This window comes from Sturnus vulgaris, chromosome W, assembly GCF_052056855.1.
Source record: "Sturnus vulgaris isolate bStuVul1 chromosome W, bStuVul1.hap1, whole genome shotgun sequence".
Taxonomy (NCBI): domain Eukaryota; kingdom Metazoa; phylum Chordata; class Aves; order Passeriformes; family Sturnidae; genus Sturnus; species Sturnus vulgaris.
The window spans coordinates 66,464,714-66,485,381 of record NC_142282.1 but is presented as its reverse complement, the minus strand read 5'-3'; the positions used below and the strand labels follow the sequence as shown (position 1 = coordinate 66,485,381).

General features: G+C 47.7%; 1 long non-coding RNA gene across 2 annotated transcripts in view; it reads left to right on the top strand.

The window, feature by feature from the left end:
* Positions 1 to 20,668, top strand: part of LOC148220358 (uncharacterized) — a 37,668-nt gene that overhangs the window by 13,350 nt on the left and 3,650 nt on the right. The gene's annotated exons all lie outside the window — the stretch shown is intronic.

The window sequence follows — 20,668 nt, the reverse complement described above, 5'->3', positions numbered from 1 at the left end:
GCTGATCCTATTTGAGAGGAATGTTGAATTTGTCTTTACAAATGAGTTGTGGATCAGCCTGTAGATAAGGCTAGCACTGAGAGATAAAAGAAACAATGGGATGGATTCCACTGATTGATGAATGGAAAGAGATATTTGCCTTTACAAACAAACTGTAGGGCTGCTGATAAATGAAATTGGATATCGAAAGATGAAAGAAGCAACGGGGGGAAAACTATGAATTCTATAAGAATTAAAAATTAAAAGGGAGGGTTATACATTAGAGGGGAATTTCAGGTATCAGGCGTTCCGGGAAGTCTGTGCCTCTCAAGTACCTCAGCCAATGGGGAAAGAGAGAGGGAAATGCGGCCGGGAAAATAGGATAAAAAGGAGGCTGCGTCCTCCAAAAATTTGAGAGATCCCAGGGGAATGTCCCATGGCCTCTCCCTTTATTCGAATAAAGCAAAAAGGACTCCTCTGTCTCCTTTTTGGACATAAACCTCTGGTGTTTGTGGATTAATTTTCCTGACATATTCTTGGATCAGCAAAGCCAGTCTATAAAATGTGTGTAGATGTGTGTATTTCTAGACTAAAGAGCTTCTATCCCTGGGAGGAAGCCATGTCACTGGGTTTTCTTTAGACACTCCTATAGCAATAGCGACAGGATATCACCAGCACAATGCTGAAATACCAGGTTGCCCTATTGGAGCAGAACTCCTGAACTTAATCTAACCACTGCTTTGAATCCAGCCATGTTTTTCCATGCTTCAGAAGAAGTCCAGAGACCTTTTTACCATGAGTGACTGGTAACCATTGAACAAGTGTGTTCTGGCAGACCGGATCTCAAGAGCAATCCCATCTGCGACCCAGAACTAGACCTACACACTGATAGGAACAGCATGGTACTAAATGGAATACAGGCAGCTGTAGTAACCTTGACCCATGTAATAGAAGTCCAGGCTTTACCTATAAACACATCAGCACAAAAAGCAAAATTAACGACTTTACACTGTGTACTTGAAATCACTGAGGGTAAAAGGGTAAACTTATGCACTGATTTAAAATATGTTTTTTGAATAATACATGCATATGGAGCCTTATGGAAGGAAAGGGGATTCTTATTGGCACAGAGATGTCCTATTAAGTACAAAGAAGAAATTAGTCAACCTCTACAGTGTGCAAAAGCTGAAAAAAGTGTCTGTGGTGCACGTGTAAAGCCCATCAGTTTGGAGACTCCCCAGTTAATACAGGGAATTGGTTAGTTGACAAAACAACTAAAGAGGTTGCTGAATGTTATAAGTAACTGTTGTAATAAATCAGCCAAGAGTAAATTTTCTTCATGCAGAAAAGCCAATTCTTTATTCACATAATACATTTTTATACCGTTTTACAGACCTCATGTGCAACTTTAATTGGTTAATAACTTTCTTGCCAATTACTCTATTGATTAGTAAAAGGTATTTTGCTTGTCCATCAAATCTCTCTATTCTTGAATTGTTTATGTATTTCTTCACTGATTCTCATGGGACAAACCCATTGTTTACCTCAGTGCAGTTGTTTTTCACCCAGGAATAGGTTGTTGTGTTAACGAACCTTTCATACCAAGATTGCTTTTGCCTGGGAAGTTACAAGCTGCACTTAGAGGAAGTGACAGGCTAGCTTTAATTTAGCAGAGCAGGCCTGATTTTATGAGGCCTTTCTTTTATAATTTCTTTACCTGTCTACGATATGTAACTGTGGAATTATTTACTTTCGCAGTTATGTGTTGACTTTTGCAAATTATTATTAATCACAACAATTTTGATGTAGTACAGTTTGTAATCACTTTTAACTGTTTTCGATATAGTATAATTTGTCAGCTTTTGTGGCCAGTGCCCTGGCCATGTGTATCCTACCTAGGCATTAGTGTTATAAACATGTTGCAGTTTAGTCTTTCTTTCAAAATATTGAAATACAGACTATGTTAGCTTTTGCAGGATGCTTTTTTTGTTGTTGTTGTTTGTCCTGGGGTACAATGCAAAAATGTGTATTCTATCACCATCTGTTAAAATGTGGGAGGGGTGGTGATCCTTATCTCTGTGGGAGATATCCTCTGCTGATGTGCCATCTGATAAGATCGGGGATGATCATCGTTATCTATTCACAATCCATCCTTCCTCCAGAAGATATATTCCGTTAATGGGCCATTAAGTCCTATTGTGTGACTGATAAGATTACATCACCCCATTGGGAGATGCCCCAACCAGGGGCAGGAGCCAAGCCTTTCCTACCTAGATAAAAAACTGGGGTTTGGGACCCGAGGGAAAACCTTTCTACTGGATCCCAGAGGAAAGTCGGACCTTTTTCCACATCATCGCTGGATCTTCGGAGGAAAACTGCACCTTCTACAGGAGCACTGCTTCAACAGAACCACATCTGTCATCCAGGAGGACTGCAGCCACCATTTATAGGGACTGCTACCAACACCCTGACTGACAGGGTGTCAGGTTGTATTTCTGACTGTGTTGGTGGTTGTTTCTTTTATATTATTGCATGTATTTTATCTTTTTTTCTCTTTTCTCCTATTAAATTGTATTACTGACTTGGAGTCTCGCACTGGTTTTACTTTCAAACCAACACATTAATTGGCGCCCAACGTGGGGCACGAAGGGTACTGAGGAAAGTCAGTATTAAAATTTTGTTTTCACCATGATTCTCAACATGCTTACATGGGTTTTATATCTTGCTCTCTATATTTTTCCACACATGGGGAACTATCTGCCAGCTGTAATGCTCCTGTGTAGACCAGGATATGGTATAAAAATTGCTTTACTGGCCTATTATGTCTACTGCATGATAACCTCTGAGGCAATGAACATATTACGGAATATATACTCGACTTTGTTTGCTTGTCCTAGTCTAGGTTGCTACATCTGGGGTTTTAACAATCACACCCAGCCCTTGGGGGAAGGGGTAAAGGATGATTTTTTCCAATCTTTCCGGCCTGATACAGTAGTTTTTGGAAATGTTGAGTTCCCACTGGATGCTAAGGACAGCATAATATTGTTGTTAGTTCTGCTTTGTCTCCTCTGCACAGCCTTTACAGCCTACAACATGCTTAGAAACAGAACACTACATGGCATATTGATGCGTATTCTTGAGGAAGAGGAAAAAAGAAACAAATCAACTTCGTCCACGACTGCACAGAATGTCACAAAGAGGAGAAGAACCAAACAAAAAGCAACAGTGCCCGTGTCTACGCAGACTGCCACAAAGGAGGAAAAAGCCAAAAGCAAAGCAACAGTGTCCGTGTCTACGCAGACTGCCACAGAGGAGGAAAAAGCCAAAAGCAAAGCAACAGTGTCCGTGTCTATGCAGTCTGCCACAGAGGAGAAAAAAGACAGAAGCACCATCAGCATCTCCACACAAACCATCACTGAGCCAGAACAGCCTAGACCAGTAGCAGTTGCCCCCGTTCAGAAGAAGAAATCAAAGAGCAAATCAGTTCGCATAGTGACTGACGAGGACGTGGCAGGACCTTCGCACCCAGCAGAAGTGACAGAGCCAGAGATCATCACTCGCTCTCTATCCCTGGGTGAGCTGCGTGACCTGCGGAGGGAATTCACCTGCCAGACAAATGAGTCCATCTTGACCTGGCTGCTCCGCATCTGGGACGCTGCAGCCAATGACACCATTCTGGATGGAAGTGAGGCCAGGCAACTGGGATCTCTGTCCCGGGATGTGGTCATTGAGCAGGGGATTGGGAGAACCCAAGAAACTCTCAGCCTCTGGCGGCGACTGCTGACAAGTGTGAAGGACAGATACCTTTGTAAAGAAGATCTTCAGGTGCACCAAGGAAAATGGAGCACAATAGAACAAGGTATCTGATGCCTGAGGGAACTGGCCGTGCTGGAGATAATTTTCTCAGAAGATGAGAGATTTCCTAAGAGCCCAGACTGTGTCCGGTGCATGTCACAGATGTGGTTGAGATTTGCACGGCCTGGACCAGAGATGTATTCCCGTTACCTGGCAACACTGCAGTGGAGGGAAGGTGAGGACATGGTAGGCGTCTTGGCCAATAAACTAAGAATTTATGAGGACACTGTCACAGCCCCATTTCGTACCCATGTCTCATCCGTGGAAACAAGGCTGGTGGAGCAAGTCCGAAGCCTGATTGAAGAGGGCCATCAGAAACTAAAAAAAGAACTTAAGGAAAACAACTACCAGATCTCTCCAGAACCAACAAGAGTTTCTGCCATTAGGAGCCGGCGTTCCTCAGGCAGGGAGAGAGGACACACTCCACGAGGTAACCTCTGGTTTTTCCTTCAGGAGCATGGAGAAGGCATGAGGAAGTGGGATGGAAAACCCACCTCCTCCTTAGCAGCCCGGGTACGTGAGCTGAAAAGAGGGACACCTACCCCAAGAAGCTCATCTAGAGTCAATGCTGCTCCAGTCTCTCGTGTACAGAACTCCAGACAGTATCAGAATGATGATATGACTGATCCTCTTGAAGGAACCTCAAGAACCTATTTACAGGGAGAGAGCAACGTGTACCAGGATCAGGAATAGAGGAGCCCTGCCTCTAGCCAGGTAGAGGAGAGGGATAATCGGATCTATTGGACTGTGTGGATCCGATGGCCTGGCACATCCGAGCCACAAAAACATAAGGCTTTGGTTGACACCGGCGCCCAGTGTACTCTGATGCCATCAAAGTATGTAGGAGAAGAATCCATCTCTATTTCTGGGGTAACAGGAGGATCCCAGCAGCTGACTGTAGTGGAGGCCGAAGTGAGTTTAACTGGGAACAGGTGGGAGAAACACCCCATCATGACTGGCCCAGACGCCCCATGCATCCTTGGCATAGACTATCTTAGAAATGGATACTTCAAAGACCCAAAAGGATATCGCTGGGCTTTCGGGATAGCTGCTGTAGAGACAGACGACATTAAAAAACTGAGCACCTTGCCTGGTATTGCAGATGACCCCTCTGCTGTGGGACTACTGAGAGTTGAAGAGCAACAGGTACCAATTGCCAGAACAACAGTACACCGCCGGCAATACCGTACTGACAGAGACTCAGTGATTCCCATCCATGAAATGATCCGTAAACTGGAGAGTCAAGGGGTGGTCAGCAAAACCCACTCACCCTTCAACAGCCCCATCTGGCCTGTGCGTAAATCTGAAGGAGAATGGAGATTGACCGTAGACTATCGTGCATTGAATGAGGTGACTCCACTGCTGAGCGCTGCTGTGCCAGACATGCTGGAACTCCAGTACGAGCTGGAGTCCAAGGCAGCAAAGTGGTATGCCACTATCGATATCACCAATGCATTTTTCTCCATTCCTCTGGCAGCAGAATGCAGGCCTCAGTTTGCTTTCACCTGGAGGGGCGTGCAGTACACCTGGAATCGTCTGCCCCAGGGGTGGAAGCACAGTCCCACCATCTGTCATGGGCTGATCCAGGCTGCACTGGAGAAGGGTGAGGCCCCCGAACATCTACAGTATATCGATGACATCATTGTATGGGGCAGCACAGCAGGGGAAGTCTTCGAGAAAGGAGAGAAGATTATCCAGATTCTGCTGAAAGCTGGTTTTGCCATTAAGCGAAGTAAAGTTAAGGGACCAGCTCAGGAAATTCAGTTTCTAGGAGTCAAGTGGCAAGATGGACGTCGTCAGATCCCAACAGAGGTAATTAATAAGATCACTGCTATGTCTCCACCTACCAACAAGAAGGAAACACAAGCCTTCCTAGGTGCCATAGGCTTTTGGAGAATGCACATTCCTGAGTACAGTCAGATTGTGAGCCCTCTCTACCTGGTTACCCGCAAGAAGAACGATTTCCACTGGGGCCCTGAGCAGCAGCAAGCCTTCGCCCAGATCAAGCAAGAGATTGCTCATGCAGTAGCCCTTGGCCCAGTCAGGACGGGACCAGATGTGAAGAACGTGCTTTACTCTGCAGCCGGGAACCATGGTTTGTCTTGGAGCCTGTGGCAGAAGGTGCCTGGTGAGACTCGGGGTCAACTACTGGGATTCTGGAGCAGAAGCTACAAAGGATCTGAAGCCAACTACACTCCCACAGAGAAGGAGATCTTGGCCGCCTATGAAGGAGTTCAAGCTGCCTCAGAGGTGATTGGCACAGAAACACAACTCCTCCTGGCACCCCGACTACCAGTGCTGGGCTGGATGTTCAAGGGAAAGGTGCCTTCCACACATCACGCCACTGACACCACATGGAGCAAGTGGATTGCTCTCATCACTCAGCGCGCCCGTATTGGGAATCCAAATCGCCCTGGGATTCTGGAAATAATTACAAACTGGCCTGAAGGTGAGACTTTTGGATTGTCTTCTGAAGAAGAAGAGGAGCAAGTGGCACATGCTGACGAAGCCCCACCATATAATGAGCTACCGGAGACTGAAAGACGATATGCCCTCTTCACTGATGGTTCCTGCCGAATTGTAGGCACTAACCGGAAATGGAAAGCTGCAGTATGGAGCCCCACACGACAAGTTGCACAAGCTACCGAGGGACAAGGTGGATCGAGTCAGGTCGCAGAGCTAAAAGCCGTCCAGTTGGCTTTGGATATTGCTGAACGAGAGAAGTGGCCAAGGCTCTATCTCTACACTGACTCATGGATGGTAGCTAATGCTCTGTGGGGTTGGCTGGATTGCTGGAAAAAGGCCAACTGGCAGCGTAGAGGGAAACCCATATGGGCAGCTGAGATTTGCCAGGACATTGCTGCCCGAGTAGAGAAATTGACCATAAAGGTTCGACACGTGGATGCACATGTACCCAAAAGCCGGGCTAATGAAGAACATCACAACAACGAGCAGGTGGACCTAGCTGCCAAAGTGAAAGTATCACAGGTGGATCTAGACTGGCAGCACAAGGGAGAATCATTCCTAGCTCGTTGGGCCCATGATGCCTCTGGTCATCAGGGGAGAGATGCAACGTACCGATGGGCCCGTGACCGAGGGGTGGACCTTACCATGGACAGTATCTCACAAGTCATCCACGACTGCGAGACCTGTGCCGCAATCAAACAGGCCAAGCGGGTAAAGCCTCTGTGGTACGGTGGACGATGGTCGAAGTACAGGTATGGGGAAGCCTGGCAAATTGACTACATCACCCTTCCCCAAACCCGCCAGGGCAAACGCTACGTACTGACCATGGTGGAAGCAACTACAGGATGGTTAGAGACCTACCCTGTGCCTCATGCCACTGCCCGGAACACCATCTTGGGCCTAGAAAAACAAGTCCTTTGGAGGCATGGTACCCCTGAGAGAATTGAATCAGACAACCGAACCCATTTCAAGAATGGCCTTATCAACACCTGGGCCAGAGAACATGGCATTGAATGGATATATCATATTCCTTACCACGCGCCAGCTGCCGGGAAAGTTGAACGGTGTAATGGACTCCTTAAGACTACTTTGAAAGCACTTGGTGGTGGAACCTTCAGAAATTGGGAAATGAACTTGGCCAAAGCCACCTGGATGGTTAACACTCGAGGGTCCATCAATCGAGCCGGTCCTGCCCACTCTGAACCCCTGCACACAGTGGATGGGGACAAGGTCCCAGTGGTACACATGAAAGGTATTTTAGGAAAGACTGTTTGGATTAATCCCACCACAGGCAAAGGCAAACCAATCCGTGGGATTGTTTTTGCTCAAGGACCTGGTTGCACTTGGTGGGTAATGCAGAAAGATGGGGAAACCCGTTGTGTACCGCAAGGAGACCTAATTTTTAGTGAGAACTGTATGTAAGGTTTCATTTCGTATTATATATTTGTAAGAGGGTATTGGTTTGGGTGTGATGTAGATGGTAATAGAATAAGGGGTGGATTATGTCCTGGGGTACAATGCAAAAATGTGTATTCTATCACCATCTGTTAAAATGTGGGAGGGGTGGTGATCCTTATCTCTGTGGGAGATAGCCTCTGCTGATGTGCCATCTGATAAGATCGGGGATGATCATCGTTATCTATTCACAATCCATCCTTCCTCCAGAAGATATATTCCGTTAATGGGCCATTAAGTCCTATTGTGTGACTGATAAGATTACATCACCCCATTGGGAGATGCCCCAACCAGGGGCAGGAGCCAAGCCTTTCCTACCTAGATAAAAAACTGGGGTTTGGGACCCGAGGGAAAACCTTTCTACTGGATCCCAGAGGAAAGTCGGACCTTTTTCCACATCATCGCTGGATCTTCGGAGGAAAACTGCACCTTCTACAGGAGCACTGCTTCAACAGAACCACATCTGTCATCCAGGAGGACTGCAGCCACCATTTATAGGGACTGCTGCCAACACCCTGACTGACAGGGTGTCAGGTTGTATTTCTGACTGTGTTGGTGGTTGTTTCTTTTATATTATTGCATGTATTTTATCTTTTTTTCTCTTTTCTCCTATTAAATTGTATTACTGACTTGGAGTCTCGCACTGGTTTTACTTTCAAACCAACACATTAATTGGCGCCCAACGTGGGGCACGAAGGGTACTGAGGAAAGTCAGTATTAAAATTTTGTTTTCACCATGATTCTCAACATGCTTACATGGGTTTTATATCTTGCTCTCTATATTTTTCCACACATGGGGAACTATCTGCCAGCTGTAATGCTCCTGTGTAGACCAGGATATGGTATAAAAATTGCTTTACTGGCCTATTATGTCTACTGCATGATAACCTCTGAGGCAATGAACATATTACGGAATATATACTCGACTTTGTTTGCTTGTCCTAGTCTAGGTTGCTACATCTGGGGTTTTAACAATCACACCCAGCCCTTGGGGGAAGGGGTAAAGGATGATTTTTTCCAATCTTTCCGGCCTGATACAGTAGTTTTTGGAAATGTTGAGTTCCCACTGGATGCTAAGGACAGCATAATATTGTTGTTAGTTCTGCTTTGTCTCCTCTGCACAGCCTTTACAGCCTACAACATGCTTAGAAACAGAACACTACATGGCATATTGATGCGTATTCTTGAGGAAGAGGAAAAAAGAAACAAATCAACTTCGTCCACGACTGCACAGAATGTCACAAAGAGGAGAAGAACCAAACAAAAAGCAACAGTGCCCGTGTCTACGCAGACTGCCACAAAGGAGGAAAAAGCCAAAAGCAAAGCAACAGTGTCCGTGTCTACGCAGACTGCCACAGAGGAGGAAAAAGCCAAAAGCAAAGCAACAGTGTCCGTGTCTATGCAGTCTGCCACAGAGGAGAAAAAAGACAGAAGCACCATCAGCATCTCCACACAAACCATCACTGAGCCAGAACAGCCTAGACCAGTAGCAGTTGCCCCCGTTCAGAAGAAGAAATCAAAGAGCAAATCAGTTCGCATAGTGACTGACGAGGACGTGGCAGGACCTTCGCACCCAGCAGAAGTGACAGAGCCAGAGATCATCACTCGCTCTCTATCCCTGGGTGAGCTGCGTGACCTGCGGAGGGAATTCACCTGCCAGACAAATGAGTCCATCTTGACCTGGCTGCTCCGCATCTGGGACGCTGCAGCCAATGACACCATTCTGGATGGAAGTGAGGCCAGGCAACTGGGATCTCTGTCCCGGGATGTGGTCATTGAGCAGGGGATTGGGAGAACCCAAGAAACTCTCAGCCTCTGGCGGCGACTGCTGACAAGTGTGAAGGACAGATACCTTTGTAAAGAAGATCTTCAGGTGCACCAAGGAAAATGGAGCACAATAGAACAAGGTATCTGATGCCTGAGGGAACTGGCCGTGCTGGAGATAATTTTCTCAGAAGATGAGAGATTTCCTAAGAGCCCAGACTGTGTCCGGTGCATGTCACAGATGTGGTTGAGATTTGCACGGCCTGGACCAGAGATGTATTCCCGTTACCTGGCAACACTGCAGTGGAGGGAAGGTGAGGACATGGTAGGCGTCTTGGCCAATAAACTAAGAATTTATGAGGACACTGTCACAGCCCCATTTCGTACCCATGTCTCATCCGTGGAAACAAGGCTGGTGGAGCAAGTCCGAAGCCTGATTGAAGAGGGCCATCAGAAACTAAAAAAAGAACTTAAGGAAAACAACTACCAGATCTCTCCAGAACCAACAAGAGTTTCTGCCATTAGGAGCCGGCGTTCCTCAGGCAGGGAGAGAGGACACACTCCACGAGGTAACCTCTGGTTTTTCCTTCAGGAGCATGGAGAAGGCATGAGGAAGTGGGATGGAAAACCCACCTCCTCCTTAGCAGCCCGGGTACGTGAGCTGAAAAGAGGGACACCTACCCCAAGAAGCTCATCTAGAGTCAATGCTGCTCCAGTCTCTCGTGTACAGAACTCCAGACAGTATCAGAATGATGATATGACTGATCCTCTTGAAGGAACCTCAAGAACCTATTTACAGGGAGAGAGCAACGTGTACCAGGATCAGGAATAGAGGAGCCCTGCCTCTAGCCAGGTAGAGGAGAGGGATAATCGGATCTATTGGACTGTGTGGATCCGATGGCCTGGCACATCCGAGCCACAAAAACATAAGGCTTTGGTTGACACCGGCGCCCAGTGTACTCTGATGCCATCAAAGTATGTAGGAGAAGAATCCATCTCTATTTCTGGGGTAACAGGAGGATCCCAGCAGCTGACTGTAGTGGAGGCCGAAGTGAGTTTAACTGGGAACAGGTGGGAGAAACACCCCATCATGACTGGCCCAGACGCCCCATGCATCCTTGGCATAGACTATCTTAGAAATGGATACTTCAAAGACCCAAAAGGATATCGCTGGGCTTTCGGGATAGCTGCTGTAGAGACAGACGACATTAAAAAACTGAGCACCTTGCCTGGTATTGCAGATGACCCCTCTGCTGTGGGACTACTGAGAGTTGAAGAGCAACAGGTACCAATTGCCAGAACAACAGTACACCGCCGGCAATACCGTACTGACAGAGACTCAGTGATTCCCATCCATGAAATGATCCGTAAACTGGAGAGTCAAGGGGTGGTCAGCAAAACCCACTCACCCTTCAACAGCCCCATCTGGCCTGTGCGTAAATCTGAAGGAGAATGGAGATTGACCGTAGACTATCGTGCATTGAATGAGGTGACTCCACTGCTGAGCGCTGCTGTGCCAGACATGCTGGAACTCCAGTACGAGCTGGAGTCCAAGGCAGCAAAGTGGTATGCCACTATCGATATCACCAATGCATTTTTCTCCATTCCTCTGGCAGCAGAATGCAGGCCTCAGTTTGCTTTCACCTGGAGGGGCGTGCAGTACACCTGGAATCGTCTGCCCCAGGGGTGGAAGCACAGTCCCACCATCTGTCATGGGCTGATCCAGGCTGCACTGGAGAAGGGTGAGGCCCCCGAACATCTACAGTATATCGATGACATCATTGTATGGGGCAGCACAGCAGGGGAAGTCTTCGAGAAAGGAGAGAAGATTATCCAGATTCTGCTGAAAGCTGGTTTTGCCATTAAGCGAAGTAAAGTTAAGGGACCAGCTCAGGAAATTCAGTTTCTAGGAGTCAAGTGGCAAGATGGACGTCGTCAGATCCCAACAGAGGTAATTAATAAGATCACTGCTATGTCTCCACCTACCAACAAGAAGGAAACACAAGCCTTCCTAGGTGCCATAGGCTTTTGGAGAATGCACATTCCTGAGTACAGTCAGATTGTGAGCCCTCTCTACCTGGTTACCCGCAAGAAGAACGATTTCCACTGGGGCCCTGAGCAGCAGCAAGCCTTCGCCCAGATCAAGCAAGAGATTGCTCATGCAGTAGCCCTTGGCCCAGTCAGGACGGGACCAGATGTGAAGAACGTGCTTTACTCTGCAGCCGGGAACCATGGTTTGTCTTGGAGCCTGTGGCAGAAGGTGCCTGGTGAGACTCGGGGTCAACTACTGGGATTCTGGAGCAGAAGCTACAAAGGATCTGAAGCCAACTACACTCCCACAGAGAAGGAGATCTTGGCCGCCTATGAAGGAGTTCAAGCTGCCTCAGAGGTGATTGGCACAGAAACACAACTCCTCCTGGCACCCCGACTACCAGTGCTGGGCTGGATGTTCAAGGGAAAGGTGCCTTCCACACATCACGCCACTGACACCACATGGAGCAAGTGGATTGCTCTCATCACTCAGCGCGCCCGTATTGGGAATCCAAATCGCCCTGGGATTCTGGAAATAATTACAAACTGGCCTGAAGGTGAGACTTTTGGATTGTCTTCTGAAGAAGAAGAGGAGCAAGTGGCACATGCTGACGAAGCCCCACCATATAATGAGCTACCGGAGACTGAAAGACGATATGCCCTCTTCACTGATGGTTCCTGCCGAATTGTAGGCACTAACCGGAAATGGAAAGCTGCAGTATGGAGCCCCACACGACAAGTTGCACAAGCTACCGAGGGACAAGGTGGATCGAGTCAGGTCGCAGAGCTAAAAGCCGTCCAGTTGGCTTTGGATATTGCTGAACGAGAGAAGTGGCCAAGGCTCTATCTCTACACTGACTCATGGATGGTAGCTAATGCTCTGTGGGGTTGGCTGGATTGCTGGAAAAAGGCCAACTGGCAGCGTAGAGGGAAACCCATATGGGCAGCTGAGATTTGCCAGGACATTGCTGCCCGAGTAGAGAAATTGACCATAAAGGTTCGACACGTGGATGCACATGTACCCAAAAGCCGGGCTAATGAAGAACATCACAACAACGAGCAGGTGGACCTAGCTGCCAAAGTGAAAGTATCACAGGTGGATCTAGACTGGCAGCACAAGGGAGAATCATTCCTAGCTCGTTGGGCCCATGATGCCTCTGGTCATCAGGGGAGAGATGCAACGTACCGATGGGCCCGTGACCGAGGGGTGGACCTTACCATGGACAGTATCTCACAAGTCATCCACGACTGCGAGACCTGTGCCGCAATCAAACAGGCCAAGCGGGTAAAGCCTCTGTGGTACGGTGGACGATGGTCGAAGTACAGGTATGGGGAAGCCTGGCAAATTGACTACATCACCCTTCCCCAAACCCGCCAGGGCAAACGCTACGTACTGACCATGGTGGAAGCAACTACAGGATGGTTAGAGACCTACCCTGTGCCTCATGCCACTGCCCGGAACACCATCTTGGGCCTAGAAAAACAAGTCCTTTGGAGGCATGGTACCCCTGAGAGAATTGAATCAGACAACCGAACCCATTTCAAGAATGGCCTTATCAACACCTGGGCCAGAGAACATGGCATTGAATGGATATATCATATTCCTTACCATGCGCCAGCTGCCGGGAAAGTTGAACGGTGTAATGGACTCCTTAAGACTACTTTGAAAGCACTTGGTGGTGGAACCTTCAGAAATTGGGAAATGAACTTGGCCAAAGCCACCTGGATGGTTAACACTCGAGGGTCCATCAATCGAGCCGGTCCTGCCCACTCTGAACCCCTGCACACAGTGGATGGGGACAAGGTCCCAGTGGTACACATGAAAGGTATTTTAGGAAAGACTGTTTGGATTAATCCCACCACAGGCAAAGGCAAACCAATCCGTGGGATTGTTTTTGCTCAAGGACCTGGTTGCACTTGGTGGGTAATGCAGAAAGATGGGGAAACCCGTTGTGTACCGCAAGGAGACCTAATTTTTAGTGAGAACTGTATGTAAGGTTTCATTTCGTATTATATATTTGTAAGAGGGTATTGGTTTGGGTGTGATGTAGATGGTAATAGAATAAGGGGTGGATTATGTCCTGGGGTACAATGCAAAAATGTGTATTCTATCACCATCTGTTAAAATGTGGGAGGGGTGGTGATCCTTATCTCTGTGGGAGATATCCTCTGCTGATGTGCCATCTGATAAGATCGGGGATGATCATCGTTATCTATTCACAATCCATCCTTCCTCCAGAAGATATATTCCGTTAATGGGCCATTAAGTCCTATTGTGTGACTGATAAGATTACATCACCCCATTGGGAGATGCCCCAACCAGGGGCAGGAGCCAAGCCTTTCCTACCTAGATAAAAAACTGGGGTTTGGGACCCGAGGGAAAACCTTTCTACTGGATCCCAGAGGAAAGTCGGACCTTTTTCCACATCATCGCTGGATCTTCGGAGGAAAACTGCACCTTCTACAGGAGCACTGCTTCAACAGAACCACATCTGTCATCCAGGAGGACTGCAGCCACCATTTATAGGGACTGCTGCCAACACCCTGACTGACAGGGTGTCAGGTTGTATTTCTGACTGTGTTGGTGGTTGTTTCTTTTATATTATTGCATGTATTTTATCTTTTTTTCTCTTTTCTCCTATTAAATTGTATTACTGACTTGGAGTCTCGCACTGGTTTTACTTTCAAACCAACACATTAATTGGCGCCCAACGTGGGGCACGAAGGGTACTGAGGAAAGTCAGTATTAAAATTTTGTTTTCACCATGATTCTCAACATGCTTACATGGGTTTTATATCTTGCTCTCTATATTTTTCCACACATGGGGAACTATCTGCCAGCTGTAATGCTCCTGTGTAGACCAGGATATGGTATAAAAATTGCTTTACTGGCCTATTATGTCTACTGCATGATAACCTCTGAGGCAATGAACATATTACGGAATATATACTCGACTTTGTTTGCTTGTCCTAGTCTAGGTTGCTACATCTGGGGTTTTAACAATCACACCCAGCCCTTGGGGGAAGGGGTAAAGGATGATTTTTTCCAATCTTTCCGGCCTGATACAGTAGTTTTTGGAAATGTTGAGTTCCCACTGGATGCTAAGGACAGCATAATATTGTTGTTAGTTCTGCTTTGTCTCCTCTGCACAGCCTTTACAGCCTACAACATGCTTAGAAACAGAACACTACATGGCATATTGATGCGTATTCTTGAGGAAGAGGAAAAAAGAAACAAATCAACTTCGTCCACGACTGCACAGAATGTCACAAAGAGGAGAAGAACCAAACAAAAAGCAACAGTGCCCGTGTCTACGCAGACTGCCACAAAGGAGGAAAAAGCCAAAAGCAAAGCAACAGTGTCCGTGTCTACGCAGACTGCCACAGAGGAGGAAAAAGCCAAAAGCAAAGCAACAGTGTCCGTGTCTATGCAGTCTGCCACAGAGGAGAAAAAAGACAGAAGCACCATCAGCATCTCCACACAAACCATCACTGAGCCAGAACAGCCTAGACCAGTAGCAGTTGCCCCCGTTCAGAAGAAGAAATCAAAGAGCAAATCAGTTCGCATAGTGACTGACGAGGACGTGGCAGGACCTTCGCACCCAGCAGAAGTGACAGAGCCAGAGATCATCACTCGCTCTCTATCCCTGGGTGAGCTGCGTGACCTGCGGAGGGAATTCACCTGCCAGACAAATGAGTCCATCTTGACCTGGCTGCTCCGCATCTGGGACGCTGCAGCCAATGACACCATTCTGGATGGAAGTGAGGCCAGGCAACTGGGATCTCTGTCCCGGGATGTGGTCATTGAGCAGGGGATTGGGAGAACCCAAGAAACTCTCAGCCTCTGGCGGCGACTGCTGACAAGTGTGAAGGACAGATACCTTTGTAAAGAAGATCTTCAGGTGCACCAAGGAAAATGGAGCACAATAGAACAAGGTATCTGATGCCTGAGGGAACTGGCCGTGCTGGAGATAATTTTCTCAGAAGATGAGAGATTTCCTAAGAGCCCAGACTGTGTCCGGTGCATGTCACAGATGTGGTTGAGATTTGCACGGCCTGGACCAGAGATGTATTCCCGTTACCTGGCAACACTGCAGTGGAGGGAAGGTGAGGACATGGTAGGCGTCTTGGCCAATAAACTAAGAATTTATGAGGACACTGTCACAGCCCCATTTCGTACCCATGTCTCATCCGTGGAAACAAGGCTGGTGGAGCAAGTCCGAAGCCTGATTGAAGAGGGCCATCAGAAACTAAAAAAAGAACTTAAGGAAAACAACTACCAGATCTCTCCAGAACCAACAAGAGTTTCTGCCATTAGGAGCCGGCGTTCCTCAGGCAGGGAGAGAGGACACACTCCACGAGGTAACCTCTGGTTTTTCCTTCAGGAGCATGGAGAAGGCATGAGGAAGTGGGATGGAAAACCCACCTCCTCCTTAGCAGCCCGGGTACGTGAGCTGAAAAGAGGGACACCTACCCCAAGAAGCTCATCTAGAGTCAATGCTGCTCCAGTCTCTCGTGTACAGAACTCCAGACAGTATCAGAATGATGATATGACTGATCCTCTTGAAGGAACCTCAAGAACCTATTTACAGGGAGAGAGCAACGTGTACCAGGATCAGGAATAGAGGAGCCCTGCCTCTAGCCAGGTAGAGGAGAGGGATAATCGGATCTATTGGACTGTGTGGATCCGATGGCCTGGCACATCCGAGCCACAAAAACATAAGGCTTTGGTTGACACCGGCGCCCAGTGTACTCTGATGCCATCAAAGTATGTAGGAGAAGAATCCATCTCTATTTCTGGGGTAACAGGAGGATCCCAGCAGCTGACTGTAGTGGAGGCCGAAGTGAGTTTAACTGGGAACAGGTGGGAGAAACACCCCATCATGACTGGCCCAGACGCCCCATGCATCCTTGGCATAGACTATCTTAGAAATGGATACTTCAAAGACCCAAAAGGATATCGCTGGGCTTTCGGGATAGCTGCTGTAGAGACAGACGACATTAAAAAACTGAGCACCTTGCCTGGTATTGCAGATGACCCCTCTGCTGTGGGACTACTGAGAGTTGAAGAGCAACAGGTACCAATTGCCAGAACAACAGTACACCGCCGGCAATACCGTACTGACAGAGACTCAGTGATTCCCATCCATGAAATGATCCGTAAACTGGAGAGTCAAGGGGTGGTCAGCAAAACCCACTCACCCTTCAACAGCCCCATCTGGCCTGTGCGTAAATCTGAAGGAGAATGGAGATTGACCGTAGACTATCGTGCATTGAATGAGGTGACTCCACTGCTGAGCGCTGCTGTGCCAGACATGCTGGAACTCCAGTACGAGCTGGAGTCCAAGGCAGCAAAGTGGTATGCCACTATCGATATCACCAATGCATTTTTCTCCATTCCTCTGGCAGCAGAATGCAGGCCTCAGTTTGCTTTCACCTGGAGGGGCGTGCAGTACACCTGGAATCGTCTGCCCCAGGGGTGGAAGCACAGTCCCACCATCTGTCATGGGCTGATCCAGGCTGCACTGGAGAAGGGTGAGGCCCCCGAACATCTACAGTATATCGATGACATCATTGTATGGGGCAGCACAGCAGGGGAAGTCTTCGAGAAAGGAGAGAAGATTATCCAGATTCTGCTGAAAGCTGGTTTTGCCATTAAGCGAAGTAAAGTTAAGGGACCAGCTCAGGAAATTCAGTTTCTAGGAGTCAAGTGGCAAGATGGACGTCGTCAGATCCCAACAGAGGTAATTAATAAGATCACTGCTATGTCTCCACCTACCAACAAGAAGGAAACACAAGCCTTCCTAGGTGCCATAGGCTTTTGGAGAATGCACATTCCTGAGTACAGTCAGATTGTGAGCCCTCTCTACCTGGTTACCCGCAAGAAGAACGATTTCCACTGGGGCCCTGAGCAGCAGCAAGCCTTCGCCCAGATCAAGCAAGAGATTGCTCATGCAGTAGCCCTTGGCCCAGTCAGGACGGGACCAGATGTGAAGAACGTGCTTTACTCTGCAGCCGGGAACCATGGTTTGTCTTGGAGCCTGTGGCAGAAGGTGCCTGGTGAGACTCGGGGTCAACTACTGGGATTCTGGAGCAGAAGCTACAAAGGATCTGAAGCCAACTACACTCCCACAGAGAAGGAGATCTTGGCCGCCTATGAAGGAGTTCAAGCTGCCTCAGAGGTGATTGGCACAGAAACACAACTCCTCCTGGCACCCCGACTACCAGTGCTGGGCTGGATGTTCAAGGGAAAGGTGCCTTCCACACATCACGCCACTGACACCACATGGAGCAAGTGGATTGCTCTCATCACTCAGCGCGCCCGTATTGGGAATCCAAATCGCCCTGGGATTCTGGAAATAATTACAAACTGGCCTGAAGGTGAGACTTTTGGATTGTCTTCTGAAGAAGAAGAGGAGCAAGTGGCACATGCTGACGAAGCCCCACCATATAATGAGCTACCGGAGACTGAAAGACGATATGCCCTCTTCACTGATGGTTCCTGCCGAATTGTAGGCACTAACCGGAAATGGAAAGCTGCAGTATGGAGCCCCACACGACAAGTTGCACAAGCTACCGAGGGACAAGGTGGATCGAGTCAGGTCGCAGAGCTAAAAGCCGTCCAGTTGGCTTTGGATATTGCTGAACGAGAGAAGTGGCCAAGGCTCTATCTCTACACTGACTCATGGATGGTAGCTAATGCTCTGTGGGGTTGGCTGGATTGCTGGAAAAAGGCCAACTGGCAGCGTAGAGGGAAACCCATATGGGCAGCTGAGATTTGCCAGGACATTGCTGCCCGAGTAGAGAAATTGACCATAAAGGTTCGACACGTGGATGCACATGTACCCAAAAGCCGGGCTAATGAAGAACATCACAACAACGAGCAGGTGGACCTAGCTGCCAAAGTGAAAGTATCACAGGTGGATCTAGACTGGCAGCACAAGGGAGAATCATTCCTAGCTCGTTGGGCCCATGATGCCTCTGGTCATCAGGGGAGAGATGCAACGTACCGATGGGCCCGTGACCGAGGGGTGGACCTTACCATGGACAGTATCTCACAAGTCATCCACGACTGCGAGACCTGTGCCGCAATCAAACAGGCCAAGCGGGTAAAGCCTCTGTGGTACGGTGGACGATGGTCGAAGTACAGGTATGGGGAAGCCTGGCAAATTGACTACATCACCCTTCCCCAAACCCGCCAGGGCAAACGCTACGTACTGACCATGGTGGAAGCAACTACAGGATGGTTAGAGACCTACCCTGTGCCTCATGCCACTGCCCGGAACACCATCTTGGGCCTAGAAAAACAAGTCCTTTGGAGGCATGGTACCCCTGAGAGAATTGAATCAGACAACCGAACCCATTTCAAGAATGGCCTTATCAACACCTGGGCCAGAGAACATGGCATTGAATGGATATATCATATTCCTTACCACGCGCCAGCTGCCGGGAAAGTTGAACGGTGTAATGGACTCCTTAAGACTACTTTGAAAGCACTTGGTGGTGGAACCTTCAGAAATTGGGAAATGAACTTGGCCAAAGCCACCTGGATGGTTAACACTCGAGGGTCCATCAATCGAGCCGGTCCTGCCCACTCTGAACCCCTGCACACAGTGGATGGGGACAAGGTCCCAGTGGTACACATGAAAGGTATTTTAGGAAAGACTGTTTGGATTAATCCCACCACAGGCAAAGGCAAACCAATCCGTGGGATTGTTTTTGCTCAAGGACCTGGTTGCACTTGGTGGGTAATGCAGAAAGATGGGGAAACCCGTTGTGTACCGCAAGGAGACCTAATTTTTAGTGAGAACTGTATGTAAGGTTTCATTTCGTATTATATATTTGTAAGAGGGTATTGGTTTGGGTGTGATGTAGATGGTAATAGAATAAGGGGTGGATTATGTCCTGGGGTACAATGCAAAAATGTGTATTCTATCACCATCTGTTAAAATGTGGGAGGGGTGGTGATCCTTATCTCTGTGGGAGATAGCCTCTGCTGATGTGCCATCTGATAAGATCGGGGATGATCATCGTTATCTATTCACAACCCATCCTTCCTCCAGAAGATATATTCCGTTAATGGGCCATTAAGTCCTATTGTGTGACTGATAAGATTACATCACCCCATTGGGAGATGCCCCAACCAGGGGCAGGAGCCAAGCCTTTCCTACCTAGATAAAAAACTGGGGTTTGGGACCCGAGGGAAAACCTTTCTACTGGATCCCAGAGGAAAGTCGGACCTTTTTCCACATCATCGCTGGATCTTCGGAGGAAAACTGCACCTTCTACAGGAGCACTGCTTCAACAGAACCACATCTGTCATCCAGGAGGACTGCAGCCACCATTTATAGGGACTGCTACCAACACCCTGACTGACAGGGTGTCAGGTTGTATTTCTGACTGTGTTGGTGGTTGTTTCTTTTATATTATTGCATGTATTTTATCTTTTTTTCTCTTTTCTCCTATTAAATTGTATTACTGACTTGGAGTCTCGCACTGGTTTTACTTTCAAACCAACACATTGTTTGTCACTAACCGACAATAGAGACTTAGATAAGTTTGTGGAAATAGCTTAAAACTGTCTGTATGATTAGATGACATTGAAGGAACCACACAGATAACATCAGAAAAAGGATGTGAAAAAACTGCTACTGACCCTGCGGCTATCAATAATTCCCCGTCTGCCGTTGTAAGGAAATGGCATACACATTGGGAGGAAATGACAGACATGACTCCCAAAAATCAAATCTGCACTATTGCACAATGGATCAAGGGTCGAACAAAGCTAAAAGAAATCCTGGAACATGTGAAAGAACTCATAGGAATGCCTGAATACGTATAAACCTCATTAATATGTATGTAACCTATGTAATGAAAGAGTATATAAGAAAATTGTTTTAAGCTAATGGTGTGCTCCTGGCAGTTTTCCAGGCACCCCAGTGCTAGATACTGTCCCTTTTATCCCTTATTAAACTTTTAAAAATTTTTGAAGCGTGAACCTTGTTTCTTACACTGGAAAAGGTATCCTTGTACTGATACCTAGCAAAAAGTTAAATGTACTGGAACAAAACCCAAATTATAGTAATCAGGACAGGCAATTAGCCCCAGCATTAGGAAC